General features: G+C 36.4%; 1 pseudogene; it reads right to left on the bottom strand.

Annotated features, from left to right (window-relative positions):
- Positions 1-3,338: 3,338 nt before the first annotated feature.
- Positions 3,339-4,604, bottom strand: LOC149257077 (non-specific phospholipase C1 pseudogene; annotated as a pseudogene).
- Between the last annotated feature and the right edge of the window lie 5,223 nt (positions 4,605-9,827).

Here is a 9,827-nt window from a genome sequence, read left to right on the forward strand (position 1 = left end):
TAAAATGTTAAGAATTAATAAACTTTGGAAAAGCATAGCCATAACCCAATAATGAGGTAAGTGTAATGATGTGGAGGTGGAATGGAGGTGACATGAAGGTAAAATGTGAAGATATTGGTGAATAATGGAGTGAAAATAAGGACAATTTTGAAGCCCAACATACCCCCAAACTGAAGGTATTGCATGTCCTCATGCAATCTATTACATTACTTTTTGGTACTTGAGCTTTGGCTTAAACTCTGCATGATATCATTTACTTAACTTTTGCAAAGAATTATTTTGATGAACTACAATTTGGTTGGTTCTTGTGTTTCAACCATATTTTGTTTGTTGCATTCAATGTATGATCTTTGCATATTGATAATGTGATTTTTATTGCAGAGTATTTTTGTTGGATTGCATCATAGTTGGTTCTTGTGTAACAACCATGATCGTGTTGGCATCCAATTAACTTTTAAATACTTTTGACAAAGCCATTTGTATGCTCATGTAATAGTGAATATATTTTGAAGGTAAGTGGGGTTTAGAATGTGATATATGAATGTGGATGTTATATGAATGTGACAAAGTATGTATGTAAATGTATCCTTCCCCTTAAACGAATGGTTTGGGCAGTTATGTGAAATGGGGAAAGGAAGGGGAAAGGAAGTGAAGTTTTTCCAAAAATTATTATTCTAACTTTTCAAGGAATTTAATGGTTAAAAGTTAGAAAATGTCATACCTTAACTTACCCTTCCAAAAATGGATGAGAGTTGTGCATGTGTGGCTGCAAAAACTGTTGTTCATTGTCTTCTTTACTTGGTTGTGAAAATGGTGGATGAAATCCAAAAAGCGAATCTTTTATTGTTGCTGCATTTGCTGTTGAATCTGTTGTTGGATCTTTTGCTGAATGTTCGGAATCTGCTGCTAAATGCGGCTGAAAATGTATAAGGCTTGGAAGGTATACAAAATATAGAAGTTACATTTCCCCCCTAGCCTTATTTATTGACTTGTCCTCAAGTGATGACAAACTGAAAAACAATGAAAGGAAATTGGCTTCATCTGCTACAAAATATGGGTCTTCAAGTCTTCAACGCTCGATGGCACAAATCTTACTATGTGATTAAATGTGTCGATGTCGAACATAGCAAGAAATTGTTGACTTAGTGGCCATTAATGAATGGCCCTAGCCAACACAAGAGCTCCCACCATTGATTCCAATGGGAGTCAGGATGCCTAACACATCTTTGTAGGTACGAATAAATTTGTCACGGTCGAGTCACCTACAAGATCCAATGAACAAGGGATATTAATGTACTCCCATTGTTCATTGGCAAGAGTACTTGCCATTAAGGCATGCAAGCCTCTAGGTGTTTTTTCAATGATACTTAGACTCTAGGACTTTGACTCAAGCAGGGTTTTATTGGCAGAAATGAAGGGGAATGGTAATGACAAGGAAAATGGCAATAAGCTTGTAAGGAATGGATGTAAGGAAATGCATGGTGTATGAAGAATAACTCTTGCTGTGAAAAATGGATATGGAAATGTCATGCTTTCAATTGGTGGAATTCAAAATCTTTTTCAAAAAGGGAGGTGCAAGGTAGTGGTTGTGGAGATGGATTTGTCTTCAGAATTTTTCATGAATTTAGTCTTTGGAAGACTAATTGTCGTCACAATGAAATCTCCTTAATGATCACTTTATCTTCCTGTAACCTGTAAAAAAAACTTGGTACAAAGAAAACATAAGTGTGCTCTAGAAGAAATGGCCAGTGTCTTCATGATTCTTACGCAAAAATTTCATACCAAATAAAACAAATTAAGGACAATCAAAGTGTTGAAATTGACTTAATCATGATATTAAAAGCAATCCATTCTTAAAAATAACCATGAAAAGTAATACTCCCTGTTTTTGTCAGCTAACTTTTGTGCATAGCGAAAAGTTTGGCATCATAGATTTGTTGTGTCCTGCAGATTAGTACATTATAAAAGCATACAACAATATCAAATTGCCAACTCTAAGCAAGTTAATCAGCATTTAAATAATCCACCAAATGTTTTTTTTTAAATTATTCTTCCAAATGTTCCATTATTTATTTTCAAAACTGCGTGAATTTTGTGGAAATTTTTTTAAATTTTTTTAATTTTTGTACTTGTACCAACTCTTGCAGTTTCATCCAATTTTTATAATTCTCATGATTCTCTCAATTTGCATGCCACCAAAGTTTTGTTTTATGCCAAAAACAATCACAAAACACTTAACAAATTTTTTATTTTTTATTTTTTTAACAATGTATTAAGACAATCATATATTATAACAACATAATAAAAAAAAATCAATAACCAACATAACAATAATCAAATAACAAGAAATTATAACTATATTAATTAATGCAATTATAAAACATATTAATATATTAATATAATTAATATATTAATACAATTTTTATATCAAACATTAATTAATAATTAAATAAAATAATTAACAAATATATACAACAACTTATAATAAAAAAATATAACAAATTACAATTAACAAATATTAATATATACAATGAATTTAAAAATATAAATAACAACAAAATACAGTGATAATAATATATTAATACAATTAATATATCAATATATTAATTATAATAACAAACATTAATAAATTACAACAAACATGAAGAAATTATGTATAACGAAATCAAAACAAATAAATACAATAACAAAATTAAGCTAAAAATACCAAACGCACAATAAAAAGTGGGATTTGGTGGACTCTTACATTTCAACTCAGGGAAGAATATGTTCCAGAAATAAATTTGGATGTTCTCAAATCCAAAATCCGCGAGCTCTTCAAATTAAACCCTAACGCAGACATTTCCATCACATACACAGATGAAGACGGTGACGTGGTCACCATGGCAGACGATGGGGATTTCTTAGGCGCTGCCCGTCAGGGTTCTTTACTGTTCGGGATCGTTGAACTGCTCCGGCGTTAGCTTGTGCATACTTCTGAGAGTATACACAGATGGATGTGCGTCCTTCCTGAAATCTGACAACCTCGTTATGTTCAGGAGAGAGACCGGGAATTTCATGCGACCGAGCACCTTCTCCACCGTTTGCATTCTATCAGGATAAGTGCTCACGAATGACTCCTCCAGGATTGGCTCCCTCTCAAAATTACATTTGTGGGTGTGCATCTTGTTCCACTTCTGTGCACTAAAATGCATGGGAGAAAATCCACGAAAGAAGACTCTTGTTTTTGTAGCATTGACATTCTGATCTATCCAATTCCCCCACAATGTCAACGCCTTTTCGAAGGCAACCAATGGATCCAACCGAGGGTGAAGGTAACTGCCTTCTTGAAAGAAGTTTTATGTTGCTGCTTTATTCCCATGCGTCCACCAATGTCCTGAATTAAAGACCAGGATATCGACATCTTTCCAGTTAGCCCCGTGCTTCTCAATTGCATCAAGCCTAAGTATCCCCCTGGTCTGATTCTGAAACTCAATGTTTGCTTGCTCAACTAAGAAGGGTGCCCAGTAAAATTCAACCGATACATTGTAATCTTGCGCAATGTATGCAGGCACAGATGAATGTTCATAGTGTGAATGTGGAGTAGGCCCATTTGGTTCATGGATGACTGTTCCTTTTTCAATCCAAGGAGATATCAAAATGGTTGGCACGCGAACTCCGAGCCGATCGAAGGTAAAGTAGTAAGGCTCAGGACCAATTATACCATCCGGATTGGGCACATGGGTAACTGGAGTCGGTACATGATCAAAGAATCCTCCATGCTCATCATAAGTGATGAGAAACATCATTTCATTCCACTGAGGACTGGCTCTTAGCGTTTCATACACTTCTTTCACAAATTTCTGTCCCTCGGCCACATCATGAGAAGGGTGATCGTCATTGGCAGGTAAAAGGTGGACATCAAAGTATCTTTGCTCAATCACAACATAGTTGGGCAGAATGCCCAGCTTGGCATGCAATTTGAATGAGGCCATATAATCATGAAATTTTAACACATGTTTCAGCCTTCTAAGGGACTTGAAAAACAGAGTTGCAGGGATGTTCTGATAATAAATACCAAACGATAGTCCTGCTTCTTTAAGAGAATCAAAAATGGTATCCTGTGGGAATCCTTTCATCAAAGCCTTCTTGACATTGTTGCACGCACCATGAGAAGTTGCAGAATGGACATAAAATCTATTGGGCTGTGTTGAAGTGGGCACAGAAGCAAACCACCTATCAAATAACGCAAATTCGGTGGCAAGGGTGGAATAGACAGGCAGATCCTCTGGCCTAAACCCCCTCATCACATGCGTTGACATGCCCTCACTCATGTTTTCCGCTTGTTGGGCAAATCCATTCATGGGGGCTGGCCTTGCTGAGGTATCCTCTGACCCAAAAATCTGCTCCCTTATGGCCTGAAAGCTGTGGCCTGGATCAGGGTCAACATACTCTGAACCATCACTGAAGTTGATTATTGGGGAATCCTCATCCGTGGTGGACAAGGGATTGGATTCCTTGCCTGTAACACCATCTATCTCATCGTTCCAGGACTTCAGCCACCCCAACATATGATCAAATGACCTATTCTCCAACACAAAGTAAAGCGAAGCAGTCAAACCCATCGAGATGATGAAGCTGGGGAAGATGCTAAAATTTTCAAACTCTATTTCCTTTTATGATAAGGCAACGTGTTGCTTCGTATGGCAGGCTATGCACCAAGCAAGGGCAATCGCTGTGGATCCGCCGCTATAATCTAAACAACCCGATTACGCTTTGTGTCTCGATGTTTCATTGGCAACGAAGCCGTCGAATTCAGAGAGATCTTCAGCCCCCGCGGAGCAGAGTTCGATAACCTTGGTTTAAATATTTTGCAGGTTATAAAGGCCAAGGCCGGAGTAGTGGCTTGAATCTGAATCTGAATCTGAAACTAAGTGTTGTTGAATTGGTTGCGCATTTTTTTATTATCTAATTGGTTGCTGCAGGTTTTAGTATGGCCAGAAAATGCAATCAATTGCAAGCGAGAGACACTTTCAGCTACAAATGATTTGCAAATTAACAATAAAACCGAAATTTTGTAGCTGAAACATTTTGGGGAGGAATTGGGTATGGAAAAAAAAATAATAATAAATAAAAAAAAAATTGGAATGGGAAAGCAGAAATATGTAATGTGGAGAAGTAGAAAAGCACAATGAATGTAAAGAAAAACCGTTTTTATTCACGCAGTTACCAAAATAGGGTCCCGAAGAACCACGATTTACTCTTAGACCGTTAGGAATTTAAGCAAACGATTTTTGGGTTATATAATTCATTCTATTATGGAAAAAACCCATGTCTTCGTTTGTCCAGATTTTCCCTGGTTGGATCACAAACTGCTTTTCAAAACTGACGTTTTTAAGGGGTTGCGTTTTGAAGATGATCTTTTTCTCATTCACAAAATTCTTTATTGTCGCATTGCAGATTAGTTCTCCAGCAAGAGTATTTTTATTTGAAATAAATCAATAGATTTTCTGATCTTCCTGATCGCACGAAGCGCAAGAAGAGAGCATACTAATCGCTTGATTTGTTTTTATTTATGCAGGGGGGTTTTAAAAAACTGAATTTAAAACTAGCTAAATACTAAAACATCAGAAAACTCAAACTTGAACTCCTTTATGAAGATCCTGTTGTCACCAGGTTTCACAAGTTAGTTTTTCTAAAGAAAAATACTAGTACTGAATTAAATTCCTAATGCCTGATCCCTTAGCACCATCCCCGGCAACGGCGCCAAAATGTTGGGCAATTTAATTGCTTAAATTGCTTTCATTAAATTATCAACCAGGGAAACTCGTAAGCTTGTGATGGTGCCAGCAAAATATATGCAGGAGTAGGCAACTAACTCTATGTCTAACTAAATTATTTACGATTCAATATAATATGCAAGGGAAGAGGCTCCTAATTAAGGAGGTCCTGGTTGTCCTTCCCTACATTATCATAGATTGAAAAGAAATCCTTGATTACATAAAACCAGAAACTTGAAATAAAGACAAGAGAATGAACTTTAATTGTTGTTCAGATTCAAATAGAGAGAAAGACTAACTTAGTCCCTTGATTTTCCCCTCATATACCGATCCAAAACTAAGATTCATTCATAAGCATAAGAAATGAAATGACTTGAAACGTAAAAGCAAAAGAATGAATTTCAATTATCATGCAAATCAAATGGAGAGAGAGAGAGCCTAACTTATACCCTTGGATATCCCCTCATATGCTGATAAGATTTTAATTTAAAACTCATTCGTCAATCACAAATAAATCCTCAAACATCTAAGCAATAAAATAAGATCTATTATGAAATAAAATGTTCCTTTGATCATTTTAGAGTGAGCTCAATTCTCCTAAGAACAAAGTGACAAGTTATTCCATAAATTCATATCCTACATTAACACAATTTGTATCTAAAACTATATAATGGAAATTTATGTAAAATGAAGCTTTATTCTATTCCGTCATAAATTGGATACATGCTCCAAGAGTCCTCCCTTTGGAATGGAGGTACTCCTATTTATACAATGGGATGAGATAACAAACTCATAATGATGATCCACTAATCTCTCTTTAGTTCCATACATTTCTCAACCATCTAGACACATAACCCCCTTTTGTCCTTGATCTTCTCCATGAGATCATGATCTTTTCCATGAGGCTTATCTTATCAAATTCGAATTTGATCATTCAAGGCCACATAAAGATGCCCTGGAAGCTTCCTTTGTACCTACACATGTCAACAAACTCATTCTAATTGTTAGGTATAAGTATAAGCATATTATTTTCTAAAGTTTAGCCATAAATCCACTTTAAAATGTTAAGAATTAATAAACTTTGGAAAAGCATAGCCATAACCCAATAATGAGGTAAATGTAATGATGTGGAGGTGGAATGGAGGTGACATGAAGGTAAAATGTGAAGATATTGGTGAATAATGGAGTGAAAATAAGGACAATTTTGAAGCCCAATTAGTGATAACACTAATTGGCGTCGTTGCCGGGGAGAGGAAACTGAAGCTCAGCTTCCCTGGGAAACAACATAGATCTATCTTTGATGATAGACAAAGTTTGGGAGCTTTTTTTGGTTGTAATCATCTATCTGGTGACTCTACTGGAGGTCGAACCTCTTGGCGACTCCACTTCATAGTTCTGACTTAGTTTGTGAGGCATACTCGAAGAAATCCTTAGAAGCTACAAGCTGACCCTATCCCTGACCCTGAAAAATTATCAAAGAGAGAAAGGTATTGCAGAAAGGAGCATCAGGATCAGGTAAACCTAAACAATCTTCTATATCTCTTCAAGAAAGGTTTGTAATAGAACAAATACATGTTGAGAGTATTGCATCTAATACTAGCAGTGAAGAAAAACTCTTAAAGATTCATAAAGCTCCTTATTCTTTAGGTTCTCCTTTTGTTGTAAGCCCAAAGGAAACCTCAACTCATATCCATCATACTCCTAAAATCCTTTTCCCTGAGACTAAAAGCACAAAATTGGAAAGGACCACTTCCTTGCTAGATCATATACTTAGTATTGAATATATTCCTTTTGACATTAAATTTGAGCTATCCCTATTTCGTTCAAAGTCTGAGTCTTGTCTTATGGAGGAAGTATTTGATCCCATAAAGTTTGATTCATACCTACCCACCTCAAAGTCCTTTTTTAATGAACCTTCTTCTACATCACAGTCTTCAAAACTTGAGCACGAGGTTTGGTCTAATTTTGAGAAACTTCAAAGCGTAGCCAGTTAGTTACAAATTACTACAGAAAAAGCATATATCCAGTATCAACTTGAAAGCTTATCTTCTGCCATACACCCTACTGCACCTCTGAAAACATCCATATCACCACCTTCATCCTCATCCCAACCAACTCAACCCATTGTAGTTCCCTTTCACCACTCCCATGAGTCATGGCGAGATTTGCACCCTTAGTATTACCTAGTCAATTGGCAACTTTACCTCATACCTATGGCCAAAGACTTTCTCTTTTTGATGGCATCCCGGGAGTCACGGCATAGCAACATATTGATAAGATGGTTGATTTCATTGACTTAGAGGAGGTTGATGAAGATGACGCTAAAATGAGACTAATGGCCCAAATTTTTTCTGGAGATATGAAAAAATGGTTTCGTGGTTTGGCAGCATGCTCTATTAATACTCCTTAGAGGTTAAATGAGTTGTTCTTAGCCATGTGGCAGGAAAAAAGAATCCATTGCAGATCTTATAGAAATACAATACATTGAAAAGGAATCCTAACGAGACGGTTCAAGAGTTCACTATAAGGTTTAATCGTATCTACAATTTCATTCGGGATAACATGAAACCTCCACCCGATGTGGCACTTCTACATTACCCAGATGCTTTTGATCTGGAGATGGCTTATCAACGAAGGGAAAGAGATCTTACAACTCTGGAAGAAATGCAAAATAATGCGGTAAGTGTGGAAGCAAACTTGATGATTAAAAAGTCTCAGTTGAAACATGAGAAACTGGAAAAGAAAGTAACCATCAAAGAAGAACCTTCTTCTTCCACCAATCTTAAACTAGATGCACTGATCAGAACCATGGAGAGAATGGTCGACCAGATGATAAATTTAGATAGACCTCAGGAGCCACAAGTTAGAAATCTGAACTTCAGAAACCAGCAACAACCTCAGTACAGGATAAAACAGAGAGAGAAAAAATCTTCTAAAGCATCGACATCTCAGCAGCCAATTTGGACACCCTTGCAGTAAAACTATGCTCAAGGAGAGTTTGATGATGAAATAGACCCGATTGTCGAGGAAAATCACTTCTTTAGGGAAGATTACCATCCCATTTTCTTGACTGAAAATGAGAAGTATGTCGAGGAGATGGAGGATCCTAAGGATGAAGACTACATACTGGAAAATGACAATGCATTGGAAACTCAATCCAATGATTATCAAAGAGGATACTTAAATGCACTTAGCTCTTAGCAGAAGCAATATTCCTTGAGAAATAGAGATGTCCCAATCACTCCCATTCATAAAAGGACATCACAGCAAAAGGATACTCAACCAAAAGTAAATCCTCAAGGAAATCAAAGCAAAGGTAAAGAGCTAGCAGCAGCTAACCGAAGAAAAGTAAATCAAGAATATACAAGCAATCCAAACAAAGAACATGACAGTTAGAAAAAGGATTAAACACCAAGAAATCTACCCGAGAAAAGAGACATCATCGAAAAATAGGTAGAAAAATCTAACTCATTCAATTTAGAAACTTAAATTTCAAAGTTGAAAGTGCCAATCCCTCTTACTAAACTTGTCAAAAATAGCCATTACAAGTATGATATAGTTAAAATGTTGAAAGTTTACCCTATGTCTGACATGGTTAATGTTGAACATCACCAGCGTGAATTAATTTTTGGTCCAGCCATAGACGTTTAGTCAGAAGATAGTGAGGTTCCTCCATTTTACCTGAGTTTAAGAATCCATCAATACATTCTTCATAACTCCATGCTTGACTCCGAAGCCTCCCATAATTTAATGCCCAAAGCCATCATGGAAAAGTTGGGTCTAGATATAACTTGTGAGTACCATGACTTGTACACTTTTGATTCCAATAAGGTTTGTTGTCTTGGCCTAATCAAAGATTTGGTAGTATCCCTAAACTAAATCCCAACAAAGAATGTTTTAATGGATGTGGTGGTAATTTACATACCACCACGGTTTGGGATGTTATTGTCAAGATCTTGGGGAGCAAAACTAAGAGGCACACTGCAGTTAGACTTCTCCTATGCCACCATCCCGGTTTTCGGGAAATTGAGGAAGTTGTACCGAGAAACCAAAATGAAATTCATGATA

Source organism: Pinus tabuliformis, chromosome 6 (assembly GCF_031772625.1).
Source record: "Pinus tabuliformis cultivar Carrire ecotype Pingquan chromosome 6, CPIR1, whole genome shotgun sequence".
Lineage (NCBI taxonomy): Eukaryota > Viridiplantae > Streptophyta > Pinopsida > Pinales > Pinaceae > Pinus > Pinus tabuliformis.